The sequence below is a fragment of the Hyperolius riggenbachi genome, chromosome 1, assembly GCF_040937935.1.
Source record: "Hyperolius riggenbachi isolate aHypRig1 chromosome 1, aHypRig1.pri, whole genome shotgun sequence".
NCBI classification, from domain to species: Eukaryota; Metazoa; Chordata; class Amphibia; order Anura; family Hyperoliidae; genus Hyperolius; species Hyperolius riggenbachi.
The window spans coordinates 689,146,332-689,168,850 of record NC_090646.1 but is presented as its reverse complement, the minus strand read 5'-3'; the positions used below and the strand labels follow the sequence as shown (position 1 = coordinate 689,168,850).

The 22,519-nt window shown below is 42.4% G+C and overlaps 1 protein-coding gene across 1 annotated transcript in view; it reads left to right on the top strand.

Annotated features, from left to right (window-relative positions):
* LOC137544725 (non-lysosomal glucosylceramidase-like) overlaps nucleotides 1–22,519 on the top strand; it is a 160,202-nt gene that overhangs the window by 36,885 nt on the left and 100,798 nt on the right. The gene's annotated exons all lie outside the window — the stretch shown is intronic.

Here is a 22,519-nt window from a genome sequence, read left to right as displayed (position 1 = left end):
GATATCTGTGTGTGCAGGTGACTATTACTGTACATAATTATTAGGCAACTTAACAAAAAACAAATATATACCCATTTCAATGATTTATTTTTACCAGTGAAACCAATATAACATCTCAACATTCACAAATATACATTTCTGACATTCAAAAACAAAACAAAAACAAATCGGTGACCAATATAGCCACCTTTCTTTGCAAGGACATTCAAAAGCCTGCCATCCATGGATTCTGTCAGTGTTTTGATCTGTTCACCATCAACATCCCTCTGCAAGATATCTCACTATTTTTGACTTTTCTGAGCCTGTCAAGTCCTTCTTTTGACCCATTTTGCCAAAGAAAGGAAGTTGCCTAATAATTATGCACACCTGATATAGGGTGTTGATGTCATTAGACCACACCCCTTCTCATTACAGAGATGCACATCACCTAATATGCTTAATTGGTAGTAGGCTTTCAAGCCTATACAGCTTGGAGTAAGACAACATGCATAAAGAGGATGATGTGGTCAAAATACTCATTTGCCTAATAATTCTGCACTCCCTGTATATTTAAAGAGACTCCGTAACAAAAATTTTAGCATTATTTCTCCTATCCTACAAGCTCCTAAGGCTGCTCCATTGTGCCCTGGCTTACTGCAGCACTTTCTACTTGCACCGCCTCTGTAATAAATCAGCTTATCTTTCCCCTGTCGGCTTGTCGCCTGTGTCTGGAAGGCTGCCAACTCTTCAGTAATGTGAACAAGTTAACCCCTTCCACGCCCCTCCAGTGCTCGTGTGATGTTTTATTCCTTGCAAACAACCTCCCTGCTCTCACTGTCAGCTTGTCTGCTATCTGTGAGGCTGATAAACACAGACTGATAAACTGAAAAAAGAATAGCTAGCTGAGGAGGAAGCTGCTTGTCAGGCTGATAGGAGTGCAGAGCAGACACAGCTTGTCATGCTTCATTGACACACAGCTCTTTCAAAACTTGCACATAACCTCTGGTGACTGAATTCAATGTGTAACTCACTGAATTCTCTGTGTACTCACTGTGTATTAACTGAGTTCACTGCTCTGCTGATGTACTTCCTGTTTTGGTGGCCATCTTTTCTGTTTACAAAACAGTTTATAAAACTGTTTTTTTTACCCTCTTTATTAAGCTGAGAGCAGCGAAAATATTACAGAGGGGGCTAGGAGATGACCCCAAACAGGCAGGGATGTTTGTTTATACTTCATTTTGTGAATACAGAATCTCTTTAAGGCTCCGGTGTGTATTCAGCTGACCATGGAGCAGGCTGCAGGACTCTCCTCTCAGGCTGCGGAGCAAAGTTCCAATTCCTCTCAGGTAAACGAATCCTTCTGGTGGGATTATCTTGCTATATATATACTGTATATATTTGTGTATAGATTCTGGGGGGTATTTTGTTTTCTGCCTTTTCTATTGTGCAGCCCAATCCAAAGGAAAAGGGGATAAACATAAGACAGCTGAGCAGAAGACTGATACGAAGAGATGTTCCGTTTGTTCTACCAGGATTCCTTTATCATCTAAGTCCTTATGTCAGAAATGTGCAGATTAAACAAGAATCGTCTGGGGAATTGTTGGGTGGATGAAGACAGAGTTCTCTTCTACCTTTCAGGCTTTTTAAGGGTCAGCTACCACTCCTCCTCCTGTGACATGTACTTCTATAGATCCTCCTCGTCCTTCTAAGAAGAGGAAGGTTGATATTGGAAGATGAGGACTCAGAACTTTCTGAGGGTGAACTTGATGGTCCCTCTATGTTCTGCTTTTTCTGTTGATGATCTGGATAAACTGCTTTCCACTATGCATAGAACAATGGATGTTAAACCAGAGCATAAAGAATTATCAGCCAAGGATAAAATGTATGAATGTTTATCAGATGAGCAATCAAATTGTATTCATGTACATGATCATCTTAAAGACGTGATAGATAAAGAGTGGACGAATCCCAAGAAAAGAGTATTTTGGTCTAAATCTCTAGCAAAAAAGTATCCATTCAAACCAGAGGATCAAAAATTCCAAAGCTAGACCCTCCTATTTCAAAAGTATCTAGGAAATGGGACCTCCAGTTTGAGGACTCAGGAGTTTTAAAGGATGTTCTGGATAAAACATGGACAATTTATTGCGTAGGGCCTGGGAGTCAGCTACCTTAGGATTCAAGCCTGCTGTTGCATCCACAGCTATGGCTCGTTGTCTCAAGGTTTGGCTGGAGCAGCTTCATATGCATATAGCAGGAGATACCCCAAGAGAAGAAATATTGAAGGCTTTCCCAACTTTGTTCCAGGTATTTAACTATCTGTCAGATGCAGCAGATGAATCAGTGAGGTTATCTGCTAGAACATCAGCATTCGTTAATTCCACGAGATGAGTGGTTTGGTTAAGAACATGGCAAGGGGACTCCTCCTCGAACTCTCGGCTTTGTGGCATACCATGTGGAGGGAAGCTTTTGTTTGATCGTAAGTTGGAGGAAGCCCTTGACAGGTCATCAGATACTAAGAAAAATGTTCCTTATAAAAGAAAGAATTTTCATTTTAAAAGGTCCTTTTCGGAGCCAAAAGAAACAGAACAGCAACTCAGCAGTTACAGGTAAAAGAAGATGGAACTCTGGGAAAAGTCAAGGAAAGAAGTCAAATTTTGTGCTCAATCCCTCTAGCTCGGCTGGACCATCAAAGCAACAATGATGCCAGGATCCCAGTAGGAAGAAGGATTACACATTTTTTCGAAACTTGGCAAGAGCATTTCCAGAACAGATGGATACATTCAATAGTGCTAGAAGGATACGATCTGAAGTTTGAGTCTTCCTCCTTCAAGATTTTGTGTAAACCCCCCCCACTCCCACCCCCACCCCAAAGGATGCAACCACTCAGACAGCTCTGTTGGAATCAGTTTATTCCCTCCTGGAAAATAAAGTGATAGGCCAGATGCCCATCTCTCAGATGTACACAGGATTCTATTCTCCAGTCTTCCTAGTCCAGAAACCCAAGGGAGACTTCAGATTCATCATACATTTGAAGGCTGTGAACAAGTTCATTTTATACAAGAACTGTAGTGAATTTGCTGCAGAACGACTGTTACATGGTCTCCTTAGACTTAAGAGATTCCTACCTGCACATTCCAATGAGTCTGAGATCACAGAAGTTTGAGATTTGCCATCCAGACTGCAGGGGAGGTAAGACATTACCAGTTCACTTCTCTACCTTTTGGTCTATCCTCCGCACCATGGCTATTTACTAAGGTGATTGCAGAAGTTCTGTCAGTACTTAAGGCCCATACACACGTCGGATTTGCGCGAACGACGGGTCGTTTGAACGTTCCGTCGTTCGCACGTTTCCGCATGAAATCCGGCGTGTGTACAGACTATCGTTCGGGAGATAAGACTGGTTACCAGCGATCCGCCCGGCGGATCGTTGGTAACCAGTCTTATCTCCCGAACGATAGTCTGTACACACGCCGGATTTCATGCGGAAACGTGCAAACGACGGAACGTTCAAACGACCCGTCGTTCGCGCAAATCCGACGTGTGTATGGGCCTTTAGAATGAGATCCATTCAAGTGCTTTCTTATCTGGATGACCTGCTGATATGGAGTCCTTCTACAGAGTCAGTCACCTATCAGTTGAACTATTAGCTTTCTGGAATCCTTGGGGTGGCTTATGATTGGGGAGAAGTCTTTTTTTCAACCTTCCAGGGTCACGGACTATCTGAGTCTTACAATTGATTTTTCTGTACAAAGAGTGTTTCTTCCTGTTGGCAAGAAAGAAAGATTAATCACTTGTATTCTTTCTTTTCAGAGTGCAATGCCACTTCTGGGGCTCATGACTTCAGCTTTTATGACTCTGGTTTGGGGTCAGTTTCATTAAAGACAACTTCAGATATGGATTCTGAGTATGGAACAGAAAAAAAGTCTCTCTGGATACCAAAGTCCTAATTCCTCCCAAGGTAAAAAGTTATTTGAACTGGTGGAATGAGCAGACACATCTGTCGACAGGATGTCTATGGAACTTTCCAACAGAAAGTATCATAACAGCGGACATAAGTGCGTTTGGGTGGGGGGCACATTTCAACAACACACCAGCCCAGAGTCTTTGGTCTCGGACATTTCTCCTCATTCCTTCAACAAAGCCATGTTCTTGTTCAGACAGACAACAGTTCAGTAGTGGCCTATATAAACTGGCAAGGGGGCACCAGGAGTCCTTCTCTTTGGAGTCTGACTCAAAAGATAATGATTTGGGCGGAGCAATGGACTTCTTCTCTAAGAGCTATACATTTGAAAGGTTCTCAGGATTGTATGGCAGATTTTCTGAGTCGGGAAACGCTCTTGCAGGATGAGTGGACTCTACATCAGGAAGTGTTTCAGCAGATTCAGGAAAGGTGCACCCTGTGCATAGACCTATTTGCCTCCAGACACAACAGCAAATGCCTACAGTTTTGTTCCCTCTCTAACAAGGACAATCCGAACGCAGTGGACGCATTCTCAATAAGATGGGAGTTTCCTCTAGTCTACACTTTTCCTCCAATCATGGTAATACCAAAAATATTAAACAAGTTAATTCAGGAAGGAATCCGAGCAATTCTAATAACTCCATTTTGGCCAAAAGACCTTGCTTTTCACTTCTGAAAAGATTAGCTGTTCAGGATCCAGAGGAGACCAGACTTACTATCTCAGGGACCGTTTCTTCATCCACAGTTAGCCATGTTCAAACTGACAGCGTGGAACCTGAATGGCCGCTTTTAAGACAAAAAGGATTTTTGGGGGAATTAATTAAAACCCTGATTTGCAGTAGAAAGGAGTTTACAAGAAGAATGTATGCTAAGGCATGGAGAATTTACTCCTCCTGGTGTTCTAGGAAAAAGGAATCGACTGTTAAAATATCGTCAGTGTTGGAATTTCTGCAAGCGGGTTTTAAGATGGGCCTAAGCATCAGCACATTGAAGGTACAGAATGCCGCTCTAAGTGTGTTTTTGGAAAAAAGACTGGCAGAGTATCGGTTTATTGCTCAGTTTTTTTCAGGCCATCACTAAGTTAAGACCGGTTACTTTGGTAAGAGCTCCACCTTGGGACCTTAACACAGTTCTACAAGCTCTTTCATCACAACACTTTCAACCTCTTTCAGATGTTTCCAAAAAACATCTTACTCCAAAAGCTGTCTTTCTCCTGGCCATATGTTCCACAAGACGAGTAAATGAGATACAGGCATTATCCATCAATGAACCGTATTGTATTATCTCAGATGATCGTATCACTCTCAGAATGGATCCTACCTTTCTACCAAAGGTGGTTTCAGATTTTCATCGTTCGCAGAATATATTTTTACCTTCATTTTGTTCAAATCCTTCAAATGACAAGGAAAGGAAACTTCAAGCTCTAGATGTCAGAAGGTGGGGACATCAGTCATGTGTGGATGGAGAGGGATGACCAAATATGAAGCCTGGGTGATGACAGGGCCAAGGTGAGCACATCAGTCGTGTGTGGATGGGGAGGGCTGACCAGATATGACGCCTGGGTGATGACAGGGCCAAGGTGAGGACATCAGTAATGTGTGGATGGGGAGGGATGACCAGATATGAAGCCTGGGTGATGACAGGGCCAAGGTGAGGACATCAGTCACGTGTGGATGGAGAGGGATGACCAGATATGATGCCTGGGTGATGACAGGGCCAAGGTGAGGACATCAGTCATGTGTGGATGGAGAGGGATGACAATATATGATGCCTGGGTGATGACAGGGCCAAGGTGAGGACATCAGTCACGTGTGGATGGGGAGGGATGACCAGATATGATGCCTGGGTGATGACAGGACCAAGGTGAGGACATAAGTCATGTGTGGATGGGGAGGGATGACAATATATGACGCCTGGGTGAGGACAGGGCCAAGGTGAGGACATCAGTCATGTGTGGATGGGGAGGTCTGACCAGATATGACACCTGGATGATGACAGGGCCAAGGTGAGGACATCAGTCACGTGTGGATGGGGAGGGCTGACCAGATATGACGGCTGGGTGATGACAGGGCCAAGTTGAGGACATCAGTCATGTGTGGATGGGGAGGGATGACCAGATATGACGCCTGGGTGAGGACAGGGCCAAGGTGAGGACATCAGTCATGTGTGGATGGGGAGGGATGACCAGATATGACACCTGGATGATGACAGGGCCAAGGTGAGGACATCAGTCATGTGTGGATGGGGAGGTCTGACCAGATATGAAGCCTGGGTGAGGACAGGGCCAAGGTGAGGACATCAGTCACGTGTGTATTCTGAAGTATCTGGAAATGACTGAGAGCTAGAGGAAATCCAGGGCTATGTTTGTTTTGTTCTCAGCACCAAATAAAGGAAAAGAGGCTTCTAAGGCTACCATCGCCAGATGGTTAAGACAGGCCATTTCTCTTGCATACAGTCTGCAAAATAAGAAGGTACCAGTTTCTATCAAGGCTCATTCCACAAGATCCATGTCTACATCTTGGGCAGAGAGGGCAGGAGCCAATCTTGAGCAGATTTGTCGTTCGGCCACTTGGTCAAGCTGGAATACTTTTGCAAAACATGCTTGATGTATCCGCCAGTAGGGATTTAGCCTTCGGCAGGAAAGTTTTACAGGCTGTTATCCTTCCCTAAATCTTTTGTTCTTGTCTATCCTCTCACGGTGCTGTCCGAAGAGGTCCAGAGAAAGACAAAATTACTTACCGGTAATGTCTTTTCTGGTAATCCGAATGACAGCATCCGTTAAAACCCACCCTTGTAAATACAATTTATATTGAAGCATCATTTGGTGTCTTGTCTTTTGTATTACTGAATTGGGTATATACAATGCACCTTCTTATAGATGTTACTAATGAATATGCATGTATGCAAATTTTTATAGTGCTGTCCTGTCCAGTGAGTGTGGAAGCGGACATCTCTCACGGTGCTGTCCTTCGGATTACCAGAAAAGAGATTACCGGTAAGTCATTTTGCCTTTGGGGCTGCTTTGCTGCCTCTGGCACTGGGTGGCAGATGCCTGTGTGTGTGTAAGGCATCATGCAATCTGAGGATTATTTGCCAAAGGATTTTGGTTCGCACTGTAGAGTCCAGTGTCAGAAAGCTGGGTTTGCTTTCAAGATCTTGGGTCTTCCAGCAGGACAATGACCCCATACATAGGTCAGAAAGCACCCAAAAATGGATGGCAACAAAGCGCTGGAGAGTTCTGAAGTGGCCAGCAATGAGTCCAGATCTAAATACCATTGAACACTTGTGAAGAGATCTTAATATTGCTGTTGGGAAAAGGCGTCCTTCCAATAAGAGAGACCTGGAGCAGTTTGCTAAGGAAAGTTGGCCCAAACTTCCGGGTGAGAGGCGTAAGAAGCTTATTGATGGTTATAGGAAGCGGCTGATTTCAGTAATTTTTTCCAAAGGGTGTGCAAACTAATATTAAGTTAAGGGTGCCAATAATTTTGTCCAGCCCATTTTTGGAGTTTTGTGTGACATTATGTCCAATTTCCTTTTTTTCCCTCCCTTTTTTGTTTTGTTCCAATACACACAAAGGGAATAAACGTGTGTGTATAGCAAAACATGTCTTACTGCAATGCTTTTCTGTGAGAAATACTTGATTTTTTGGAAAAATTTATGTGGTGCCAACAACATAAACATGACTATATACAGTATATTACACATTATACAGCTCTGTACAGAGTACATAGAGCCAGTCACACCACTAACTGTCCCTCAGAGGGGTCACATCTAATGTCCTACCACAGCCTATGCTCTGTATTATATATTACACATTATACAGCTCTGTACATAGAGCCAGTCACACCGCTAACTGTCCCTCAGAGGGGTCACATCTAATGTCCTACCACAGCCTATGCTCTATATTATATATTACACATTATACAGCTCTGTACATAGAGCCAGTCACACCGCTAACTGTCCCTCAGAGGGGTCACATCTAATGTCCTACCACAGCCTATGCTCTATATTATATATTACACATTATACAGCTCTGTACATAGAGCCAGTCACACCACTAACTGTCCCTCAGAGGGGTCACATCTAATGTCCTACCACAGTCTATGCTCTATATTATATATTACACATTATACAGCTCTGTACATAGAGCCAGTCACACCGCTAACTGTCCCTCAGAGGGGTCACATCTAATGTCCTACCACAGCCTATGCTGTATATTATATATTACACATTATACAGCTCTGTACATAGAGCCAGTCACACTACTAACTGTCCCTCAGAGGAGTCACATCTAATGTCCTACCACAGCCTATGCTCTATATTATATATTACACATTATACAGCTCTGTACATAGAGCCAGTCACACCGCTAACTGTCCCTCAGAGGGGTCACATCTAATGTCCCACCACAGTCTATGCTCTATATTATATATTACACATTATTCAGCTCTGTACATAGAGCCAGTCACACCGCTAACTGTCCCTCAGAGGGGTCACATCTAATGTCCTACCACAGTCTATGCTGTATATTATATATTACACATTATACAGCTCTGTACATAGAGCCAGTCACACCGCTAACTGTCCCTCAGAGGGGTCACATCTAATGTCCTACCACAGTCTATGCTGTATATTATATATTACACATTATACAGCTCTGTACATAGAGCCAGTCACACCACTAACTGTCCCTCAGAGGGGTCACATCTAATGTCCTACCACAGCCTATGCTGTATATTATATATTACACATTATACAGCTCTGTACATAGAGCCAGTCACACCACTAACTGTCCCTCAGAGGAGTCACATCTAATGTCCTACCACAGTCTATGCTCTATATTATATATTACACATTATACAGCTCTGTACATAGAGCCAGTCACACCACTAACTGTCCCTCAGAGGGGTCACATCTAATGTCCTACCACAGTCTATGCTGTATATTATATATTACACATTATACAGCTCTGTACATAGAGCCAGTCACACCGCTAACTGTCCCTCAGAGGGGTCACATCTAATGTCCTACCACAGTCTATGCTCTATATTATATATTACACATTATACAGCTCTGTACATAGAGCCAGTCACACCGCTAACTGTCCCTCAGAGGGGTCACATCTAATGTCCTACCACAGTCTATGCTCTATATTATATATTACACATTATACAGCTCTGTACATAGAGCCAGTCACACCACTAACTGTCCCTCAGAGGGGTCACATCTAATGTCCTACCACAGTCTATGCTCTTTATTATATATTACACATTATACAGCTCTGTACATAGAGCCAGTCACACCGCTAACTGTCCCTCAGAGGAGTCACATCTACTGTCCCACCACAGTCTATGCTGTATATTATATATTACACATTATACAGCTCTGTACATAGAGCCAGTCACACCGCTAACTGTCCCTCAGAGGGGTCACATCTAATGTCCTACCACAGTCTATGCTCTATATTATATATTACACATTGTACAGCTCTGTACATAGAGCCAGTCACACCGCTAACTGTCCCTCAGAGGAGTCACATCTAATGTCCTACCACAGCCTATGCTGTATATTATATATTACACATTATACAGCTCTGTACATAGAGCCAGTCACACCGCTAACTGTCCCTCAGAGGGGTCACATCTAATGTCCTACCACAGTCTATGCTCTATATTATATTTTACACATTATACAGCTCTGTACATAGAGCCAGTCACACCGCTAACTGTCCCTCAGAGGGGTCACATCTAATGTCCTACCACAGTCTATGCTGTATATTATATATTACACATTATACAGCTCTGTACATAGAGCCAGTCACACCACTAACTGTCCCTTAGAGGGGTCACATCTAATGTCCTACCACAGTCTATGCTGTATATTATATATTACACATTATACAGCTGTGTACATAGAGCCAGTCACACCGCTAACTGTCCCTCAGAGGGGTCACATCTAATGTCCTACCACAGCCTATGCTGTATATTATATATTACACATTATACAGCTCTGTACATAGAGCCAGTCACACCGCTAACTGTCCCTCAGAGGGGTCACATCTAATGTCCTACCACAGTCTATGCTCTATATTATATATTACACATTAATAATGTGTAATATATAATATAGAGCATAGACTGTACAGCTCTGTACATAGAGCCAGTCACACCACTAACTGTCCCTCAGAGGAGTCACATCTAATGTCTTACCACAGTCTATGCTCTATATTATATATTACACATTATACAGCTCTGCACATAGAGCCAGTCACACCGCTAACTGTCCCTCAGAGGGGTCACATCTAATGTCCTACCCAAGTCTATGCTGTATATTATATATTACACATTATACAGCTCTGCACATAGAGCCAGTCACACTGCTAACTGTCCCTCAGAGGGGTCACATCTAATGTCCCACCACAGTCTATGCTCTGTATTATATATTACACATTATACAGCTCTGTACATAGAGCCAGTCACACCGCTAACTGTCCCTCAGAGGGGTCACATCTAATGTCCTACCACAGGCTATGCTCTATATTATATATTACACATTATACAGCTCTGTACATAGAGCCAGTCACACCGCTAACTGTCCCTCAGAGGAGTCACATGTAATGTCCTACCACAGTCTATGCTGTATATTATATATTACACATTATACAGCTCTGTATATAGAGCCAGTCACACCGCTAACTGTCCCTCAGAGGGGTCACATCTAATGTCCTACCACAGTCTATGCTGTATATTATATATTACACATTATACAGCTCTGTACATAGAGCCAGTCACACCGCTAACTGTCCCTCAGAGGAGTCACATCTAATGTCCCACCACAGTCTATGCTGTATATTATATATTACACATTATACAGCTCTGTACATAGAGCCAGTCACAGCACTAACTGTCCCTCAGAGGGGTCACATCTAATGTCTTACCACAGCCTATGCTCTATATTATATATTACACATTATACTGCTCTGTACATAGAGCCAGTCACACCACTAACTGTCCCTCAGAGGGGTCACATCTAATGTCCTACCACAGTCTATGCTGTATATTATATATTACACATTATACAGCTCTGTACATAGAGCCAGTCACACCACTAACTGTCCCTCAGAGGGGTCACATCTAATGTCCTACCACAGCCTATGCTGTATATTATATATTACACATTATACAGCTCTGTACAAGAGCTAGTCACACCAGTAACTGTCCCTCAGAGGGGTCACATCTAATGTCCTACCACAGTCTATGCTCTATATTATATATTACACATTATACAGCTCTGTACATAGAGCCGGTCACACCGCTAACTGTCCCTCAGAGGGGTCACATCTAATGTCCTACCACAGTCTATGCTCTATATTATATATTACACATTATACAGCTCTGTACATAGAGCCAGTCACACTGCTAACTGTCCCTCAGAGGGGTCACATCTAATGTCCTACCACAGTCTATGCTCTATATTATATATTACACATTATACAGCTCTGTACATAGAGCCAGTCACACCGCTAACTGTCCCTCAGAGGGGTCACATCTAATGTCTTACCACAGTCTATGCTCTATATTATATATTACACATTATACAGCTCTGTACATAGAGCCAGTCACACCGCTAACTGTCCCTCAGAGGGGTCACATCTAATGTCCTACCACAGCCTATGCTCTATATTATATATTACACATTATACAGCTCTGTACATAGAGCCAGTCACACCACTAACTGTCCCTCAGAGGGGTTACATCTAGTATCCTACCACAGTCTATGCTGTATATTATATATTACACATTATATAGCTCTGTACATAGAGCCAGTCACACTGCTAACTGTCCCTCAGAGGGGTCACATCTAGTATCCTACCACAGTCTATGCTGTATATTATATATTACACATTATACAGCTCTGTACATAGAGCCAGTCACACCACTAACTGTCCCTCAGAGGGGACACATCTAATGTCCTACCACAGCCTATGCTCTATATTATATATTACACATTATACAGCTCTGTACATAGAGCCAGTCACACCACTAACTGTCCCTCAGAGGAGTCACATCTAATGTCCTACCACAGCCTATGCTCTATATTATATATTACACATTATACAGCTCTGTACATAGAGCCAGTCACACCGCTAACTGTCCCTCAGAGGGGTCACATCTAATGTCCTACCACAGCCTATGCTCTATATTGTATATTACACATTATACAGCTCTGTACATAGAGCCAGTCACACCACTAACTGTCCCTCAGAGGGGTCACATCTAATGTCCTACCACAGTCTATGCTGTATATTATATATTACACATTATACAGCTCTGTACATAGAGCCAGTCACACCACTAACTGTCCCTCAGAGGGGTCACATCTAATGTCCTACCACAGTCTATGCTCTATATTATATATTACACATTATACAGCTCTGTACATAGAGCCAGTCACACCACTAACTGTCCCTCAGAGGGGTCACATCTAATGTCCTACCACAGCCTATGCTCTATATTATATATCACACATTATACAGCTCTGTACATAGAGCCAGTCACACCACTAACTGTCCCTCAGAGGAGTCACATCTAATGTCCTACCACTGCCTATGCTCTATATTATATATTACACATTATACAGCTCTGTACATAGAGCCAGTCACACCGCTAACTGTCCCTCAGAGGGGTCACATCTAATGTCCTACCACAGTCTATGCTCTATATTATATATTACACATTATACAGCTCTGCACATAGAGCCAGTCACACCACTAACTGTCCCTCAGAGGAGTCACATCTAATGTCCTACCACAGCCTGTTCTCTATATTATATATTACACATTATACAGCTCTGTACATAGAGCCAGTCACACCGCTAACTGTCCCTCAGAGGAGTCACATCTAATGTCCTACCACAGTCTATGCTCTATATTATATATTACACATTATACAGCTCTGCACATAGAGCCAGTCACACCGCTAACTGTCCCTCAGAGGAGTCACATCTAATGTCCCACCACAGTCTATGCTGTATATTATATATTACACATTATACAGCTCTGTACATAGAGCCAGTCACACCACTAACTGTCCCTCAGAGGGGTCACATCTAATGTCTTACCACAGCCTATGCTCTATATTATATATTACACATTATACAGCTCTGTACATAGAGCCAGTCACACCGCTAACTGTCCCTCAGAGGGGTCACATCTAATGTCCTACCACAGTCTATGCTGTATATTATATATTGCACATTATACAGCTCTGTACATAGAGCCAGTCACACCGCTAACTGTCCCTCAGAGGGGACACATCTAATGTCCTACCACAGTCTATGCTGTATATTATATATTACACATTATACAGCTCTGTACAAGAGCCAGTCACACCAGTAACTGTCCCTCAGAGGGGTCACATCTAATGTCCTACCACAGTCTATGCTCTATATTATATATTACACATTATACAGCTCTGTACATAGAGCCAGTCACACCACTAACTGTCCCTCAGAGGGGTCACATCTAGTATCCTACCACAGCCTATGCTCTATATTATATATTACACATTATACAGCTCTGTACATAGAGCCAGTCACACCGCTAACTGTCCCTCAGAGGAGTCACATCTAATGTCCTATCACAGCCTATGCTCTATATTATATATTACACATTATACAGCTCTGTACATAGAGCCAGTCACACCACTAACTGTCCCTCAGAGGGGTCACATCTAATGTCCTACCACAGCCTATGCTCTATATTATATATTACACATTATACAGCTCTGTACATAGAGCCAGTCACACCGCTAACTGTCCCTCAGAGGGGTCACATCTAATGTCCTACCACAGTCTATGCTCTATATTATATATTACACATTATACAGCTCTGTACATAGAGCCAGTCACACCACTAACTGTCCCTCAGAGGGGTCACATCTAATGTCCTACCACAGTCTATGCTCTATATTATATATTACACATTATACAGCTCTGTACATAGAGCCAGTCACACCAGTAACTGTCCCTCAGAGGGGTCACATCTAATGTCCTACCACAGCCTATGCTCTATATTATATATTACACATTATATAGCTCTGTACATAGAGCCAGTCACACTGCTAACTGTCCCTCAGAGGAGTCACATCTAATGTCCCACCACAGTCTATGCTGTATATTATATATTACACATTATACAGCTCTGTACATAGAGCCAGTCACACCGCTAACTGTCCCTCAGAGGGGTCACATCTAATGTCCTACCACAGTCTATGCTGTATATTATATATTACACATTATACAGCTCTGTACATAGAGCCAGTCACACCGCTAACTGTCCCTCAGAGGGGTCACATCTAATGTCCTACCACAGTCTATGCTCTATATTATATATTACACATTATACAGCTCTGTACATAGAGCCAGTCACACCACTAACTGTCCCTCAGAGGAGTCACATCTAATGTCCTACCACAGTCTATGCTCTATATTATATATTACACATTATACAGCTCTGTACATAGAGCCAGTCACACCACTAACTGTCCCTCAGAGGAGTCACATCTAATGTCCTACCACAGTCTATGCTCTATATTATATATTACACATTATACAGCTCTGTGCATAGAGCCAGTCACACCGCTAACTGTCCCTCAGAGGGGTCACATCTAATGTCCTACCACAGTCTATGCTCTATATTATATATTACACATTATACAGCTCTGTACATAGAGCCAGTCACACCACTAACTGTCCCTCAGAGGAGTCACATCTAATGTCCTACCACAGTCTATGCTCTATATTATATATTACACATTATACAGCTCTGTACATAGAGCCAGTCACACCACTAACTGTCCCTCAGAGGGGTCACATCTAATGTCCTACCACAGTCTATGCTCTATATTATATATTACACATTATACAGCTCTGTACATAGAGCCAGTCACACTGCTAACTGTCCCTCAGAGAGGTCACATCTAATGTCCTACCACAGCCTATGCTGTATATTATATATTACACATTATACAGCTGTGTACATAGAGCCAGTCACACCGCTAACTGTCCCTCAGAGGGGTCACATCTAATGTCCTACCACAGCCTATGCTGTATATTATATATTACACATTATACAGCTCTGTACAAGAGCCAGTCACACCACTAACTGTCCCTCAGAGGGGTCACATCTAATGTCCTACCACAGTCTATGCTCTATATTATATATTACACATTATACAGCTCTGTACATAGAGCCAGTCACACCGCTAACTGTCCCTCAGAGGGGTCACATCTAATGTCCTACCACAGTCTATGCTGTATATTATATATTACACATTATACAGCTCTGTACATAGAGCCAGTCACACCGCTAACTGTCCCTCAGAGGGGTCACATCTAATGTCCTACCACAGTCTATGCTGTATATTATATATTACACATTATACAGCTCTGTACATAGAGCCAGTCACACCACTAACTGTCCCTCAGAGGAGTCACATCTAATGTCCTACCACAGTCTATGCTCTATATTATATATTACACATTATACAGCTCTGTACATTGAGCCAGTCACACTGCTAACTGTCCCTCAGAGGGGTCACATCTAATGTCCTACCACAGCCTATGCTGTATATTATATATTACACATTATACAGCTCTGTACATAGAGCCAGTCACACCACTAACTGTCCCTCAGAGGGGTCACATCTAATGTCCTACCACAGCCTATGCTGTATATTATATATTATACATTATACAGCTCTGTACATAGAGCCAGTCACACCGCTAACTGTCCCTCAGAGGAGTCACAGCTAATGTCCTACCACAGTCTATGCTCTATATTATATATTACACATTATACAGCTCTGTACATAGAGCCAGTCACACCGCTAACTGTCCCTCAGAGGAGTCACATCTAATGTCCTACCACAGTCTATGCTGTATATTATATATTACACATTATACAGCTCTGTACATAGAGCCAGTCACACCGCTAACTGTCCCTCAGAGGGGTCACATCTAATGTCCTACCACAGTCTATGCTCTATATTATATATTACACATTATACAGCTCTGTACATAGAGCCAGTCACACCGCTAACTGTCCCTCAGAGGGGTCACATCTAATGTCCTACCACAGTCTATGCTGTATATTATATATTACACATTATACAGCTCTGTACATAGAGCCAGTCACACCACTAACTGTCCCTCAGAGGAGTCACATCTAATGTCCTACCACAGCCTATGCTCTATATTATATATTACACATTATACAGCTCTGTACATAGAGCCAGTCACACCGCTAACTGTCCCTCAGAGGGGTCACATCTAATGTCCTACCACAGTCTATGCTGTATATTATATATTACACATTATACAGCTCTGTACATAGAGCCAGTCACACCGCTAACTGTCCCTCAGAGGGGTCACATCTAATGTCCTACCACAGTCTATGCTGTATATTATATATTACACATTATACAGCTCTGTACATAGAGCCAGTCACACCACTAACTGTCCCTCAGAGGAGTCACATCTAATGTCCTACCACAGTCTATGCTCTATATTATATATTACACATTATACAGCTCTGTACATAGAGCCAGTCACACTGCTAACTGTCCCTCAGAGGGGTCACATCTAATGTCCTACCACAGCCTATGCTGTATATTATATATTACACATTATACAGCTCTGTACATAGAGCCAGTCACACCACTAACTGTCCCTCAGAGGGGTCACATCTAATGTCCTACCACAGCCTATGCTGTATATTATATATTATACATTATACAGCTCTGTACATAGAGCCAGTCACACCACTAACTGTCCCTCAGAGGGGTCACATCTAATGTCCTACCACAGTCTATGCTGTATATTATATATTACACATTATACAGCTCTGTACATAGAGCCAGTCACACCACTAACTGTCCCTCAGAGGGGTCACATCTAATGTCCTACCACAGCCTATGCTGTATATTATATATTATACATTATACAGCTCTGTACATAGAGCCAGTCACACCACTAACTGTCCCTCAGAGGGGTCACATCTAATGTCCTACCACAGTCTATGCTCTATATTATATATTACACATTATACAGCTCTGTACATAGAGCCAGTCACACCACTAACTGTCCCTCAGAGGAGTCACATCTAATGTCCTACCACAGTCTATGCTCTATATTATATATTACACATTATACAGCTCTGCACATAGAGCCAGTCACACCGCTAACTGTCCCTCAGAGGGGTCACATCTAATGTCCTACCACAGTCTATGCTGTATATTATATATTACACATTATACAGCTCTGTACATAGTCAGTCACACTGCTAACTGTCCCTCAGAGGGGTCACATCTAATGTCCTACCACAGTCTATGCTCTATATTATATATTACACATTATACAGCTCTGTACATAGAGCCAGTCACACCACTAACTGTCCCTCAGAGGGGTCACATCTAATGTCCTACCACAGCCTATGCTGTATATTATATATTACACATTATACAGCTCTGTACATAGAGCCAGTCACACCGCTAACTGTCCCTCAGAGTGGTCACATTTAATGTCCTACCACAGTCTATGCTCTATATTATATATTACACATTATACAGCTCTGTACATAGAGCCAGTCACACCACTAACTGTCCCTCAGAGGGGTCACATCTAGTATCCTACCACAGCCTATGCTCTATATTATATATTACACATTATACAGCTCTGTACATAGAGCCAGTCACACCGCTAACTGTCCCTCAGAGGAGTCACATCTAATGTCCTATCACAGCCTATGCTCTATATTATATATTACACATTATACAGCTCTGTACATAGAGCCAGTCACACCACTAACTGTCCCTCAGAGGGGTCACATCTAATGTCCTACCACAGCCTATGCTCTATATTATATATTACACATTATACAGCTCTGTACATAGAGCCAGTCACACCGCTAACTGTCCCTCAGAGGGGTCACATCTAATGTCCTACCACAGTCTATGCTCTATATTATATATTACACATTATACAGCTCTGTACATAGAGCCAGTCACACCACTAACTGTCCCTCAGAGGGGTCACATCTAATGTCCTACCACAGTCTATGCTCTATATTATATATTACACATTATACAGCTCTGTACATAGAGCCAGTCACACCAGTAACTGTCCCTCAGAGGGGTCACATCTAATGTCCTACCACAGCCTATGCTCTATATTATATATTACACATTATATAGCTCTGTACATAGAGCCAGTCACACTGCTAACTGTCCCTCAGAGGAGTCACATCTAATGTCCCACCACAGTCTATGCTGTATATTATATATTACACATTATACAGCTCTGTACATAGAGCCAGTCACACCGCTAACTGTCCCTCAGAGGGGTCACATCTAATGTCCTACCACAGTCTATGCTGTATATTATATATTACACATTATACAGCTCTGTACATAGAGCCAGTCACACCGCTAACTGTCCCTCAGAGGGGTCACATCTAATGTCCTACCACAGTCTATGCTCTATATTATATATTACACATTATACAGCTCTGTACATAGAGCCAGTCACACCACTAACTGTCCCTCAGAGGAGTCACATCTAATGTCCTACCACAGTCTATGCTCTATATTATATATTACACATTATACAGCTCTGTACATAGAGCCAGTCACACCACTAACTGTCCCTCAGAGGAGTCACATCTAATGTCCTACCACAGTCTATGCTCTATATTATATATTACACATTATACAGCTCTGTGCATAGAGCCAGTCACACCGCTAACTGTCCCTCAGAGGGGTCACATCTAATGTCCTACCACAGTCTATGCTCTATATTATATATTACACATTATACAGCTCTGTACATAGAGCCAGTCACACCACTAACTGTCCCTCAGAGGAGTCACATCTAATGTCCTACCACAGTCTATGCTCTATATTATATATTACACATTATACAGCTCTGTACATAGAGCCAGTCACACCACTAACTGTCCCTCAGAGGGGTCACATCTAATGTCCTACCACAGTCTATGCTCTATATTATATATTACACATTATACAGCTCTGTACATAGAGCCAGTCACACTGCTAACTGTCCCTCAGAGAGGTCACATCTAATGTCCTACCACAGCCTATGCTGTATATTATATATTACACATTATACAGCTGTGTACATAGAGCCAGTCACACCGCTAACTGTCCCTCAGAGGGGTCACATCTAATGTCCTACCACAGCCTATGCTGTATATTATATATTACACATTATACAGCTCTGTACAAGAGCCAGTCACACCACTAACTGTCCCTCAGAGGGGTCACATCTAATGTCCTACCACAGTCTATGCTCTATATTATATATTACACATTATACAGCTCTGTACATAGAGCCAGTCACACCACTAACTGTCCCTCAGAGGGGTCACATCTAATGTCCTACCACAGTCTATGCTGTATATTATATATTACACATTATACAGCTCTGTACAAGAGCCAGTCACACCACTAACTGTCCCTCAGAGGGGTCACATCTAATGTCCTACCACAGTCTATGCTGTATATTATATATTACACATTATACAGCTCTGTACATAGAGCCAGTCACACCGCTAACTGTCCCTCAGAGGAGTCGCATCTAATGTCCTACCACAGTCTATGCTGTATATTATATATTACACATTATACAGCTCTGTACATAGAGCCAGTCACACCGCTAACTGTCCCTCAGAGGGGTCACATCTAATGTCCTACCACAGTCTATGCTGTATATTATATATTACACATTATACAGCTCTGTACATAGAGCCAGTCACACCACTAACTGTCCCTCAGAGGAGTCACATCTAATGTCCTACCACAGTCTATGCTCTATATTATATATTACACATTATACAGCTCTGTACATAGAGCCAGTCACACTGCTAACTGTCCCTCAGAGGGGTCACATCTAATGTCCTACCACAGCCTATGCTGTATATTATATATTACACATTATACAGCTCTGTACATAGAGCCAGTCACACCACTAACTGTCCCTCAGAGGGGTCACATCTAATGTCCTACCACAGCCTATGCTGTATATTATATATTATACATTATACAGCTCTGTACATAGAGCCAGTCACACCGCTAACTGTCCCTCAGAGGAGTCACAGCTAATGTCCTACCACAGTCTATGCTCTATATTATATATTACACATTATACAGCTCTGTACATAGAGCCAGTCACACCGCTAACTGTCCCTCAGAGGAGTCACATCTAATGTCCTACCACAGTCTATGCTGTATATTATATATTACACATTATACAGCTCTGTACATAGAGCCAGTCACACCGCTAACTGTCCCTCAGAGGGGTCACATCTAATGTCCTACCACAGTCTATGCTCTATATTATATATTACACATTATACAGCTCTGTACATAGAGCCAGTCACACCGCTAACTGTCCCTCAGAGGGGTCACATCTAATGTCCTACCACAGTCTATGCTGTATATTATATATTACACATTATACAGCTCTGTACATAGAGCCAGTCACACCACTAACTGTCCCTCAGAGGAGTCACATCTAATGTCCTACCACAGCCTATGCTCTATATTATATATTACACATTATACAGCTCTGTACATAGAGCCAGTCACACCGCTAACTGTCCCTCAGAGGGGTCACATCTAATGTCCTACCACAGTCTATGCTGTATATTATATATTACACATTATACAGCTCTGTACATAGAGCCAGTCACACCGCTAACTGTCCCTCAGAGGGGTCACATCTAATGTCCTACCACAGTCTATGCTGTATATTATATATTACACATTATACAGCTCTGTACATAGAGCCAGTCACACCACTAACTGTCCCTCAGAGGAGTCACATCTAATGTCCTACCACAGTCTATGCTCTATATTATATATTACACATTATACAGCTCTGTACATAGAGCCAGTCACACTGCTAACTGTCCCTCAGAGGGGTCACATCTAATGTCCTACCACAGCCTATGCTGTATATTATATATTACACATTATACAGCTCTGTACATAGAGCCAGTCACACCACTAACTGTCCCTCAGAGGGGTCACATCTAATGTCCTACCACAGCCTATGCTGTATATTATATATTATACATTATACAGCTCTGTACATAGAGCCAGTCACACCACTAACTGTCCCTCAGAGGGGTCACATCTAATGTCCTACCACAGTCTATGCTGTATATTATATATTACACGTTATACAGCTCTGTACATAGAGCCAGTCACACCACTAACTGTCCCTCAGAGGGGTCACATCTAATGTCCTACCACAGCCTATGCTGTATATTATATATTATACATTATACAGCTCTGTACATAGAGCCAGTCACACCACTAACTGTCCCTCAGAGGGGTCACATCTAATGTCCTACCACAGTCTATGCTCTATATTATATATTACACATTATACAGCTCTGTACATAGAGCCAGTCACACCACTAACTGTCCCTCAGAGGAGTCACATCTAATGTCCTACCACAGTCTATGCTCTATATTATATATTACACATTATACAGCTCTGCACATAGAGCCAGTCACACCGCTAACTGTCCCTCAGAGGGGTCACATCTAATGTCCTACCACAGTCTATGCTGTATATTATATATTACACATTATACAGCTCTGTACATAGTCAGTCACACTGCTAACTGTCCCTCAGAGGGGTCACATCTAATGTCCTACCACAGTCTATGCTCTATATTATATATTACACATTATACAGCTCTGTACATAGAGCCAGTCACACCACTAACTGTCCCTCAGAGGGGTCACATCTAATGTCCTACCACAGCCTATGCTGTATATTATATATTACACATTATACAGCTCTGTACATAGAGCCAGTCACACCGCTAACTGTCCCTCAGAGTGGTCACATTTAATGTCCTACCACAGTCTATGCTCTATATTATATATTACACATTATACAGCTCTGTACATAGAGCCAGTCACACCACTAACTGTCCCTCAGAGGGGTCACATCTAATGTCCTACCACAGCCTATGCTGTATATTATATATTACACATTATACAGCTCTGTACATAGAGCCAGTCACACCGCTAACTGTCCCTCAGAGGGGTCACATCTAATGTCCTACCACAGCCTATGCTGTATATTATATATTACACATTATACAGCTCTGTACATAGAGCCAGTCACACCGCTAACTGTCCCTCAGAGGGGTCACATCTAATGTCCTACCACAGTCTATGCTCTATATTATATATTACACATTATACAGCTCTGTACATAGAGCCAGTCACACCGCTAACTGTCCCTCAGAGGGGTCACATCTAATGTCCTACCACAGTCTATGCTCTATATTATATATTACACATTATACAGCTCTGTACATAGAGCCAGTCACACCGCTAACTGTCCCTCAGAGGAGTCACATCTATTGTCCCACCACAGTCTATGCTGTATATTATATATTACACATTATACAGCTCTGTACATAGAGCCAGTCACACCACTAACTGTCCCTCAGAGGGGTCACATCTAATGTCTTACCAC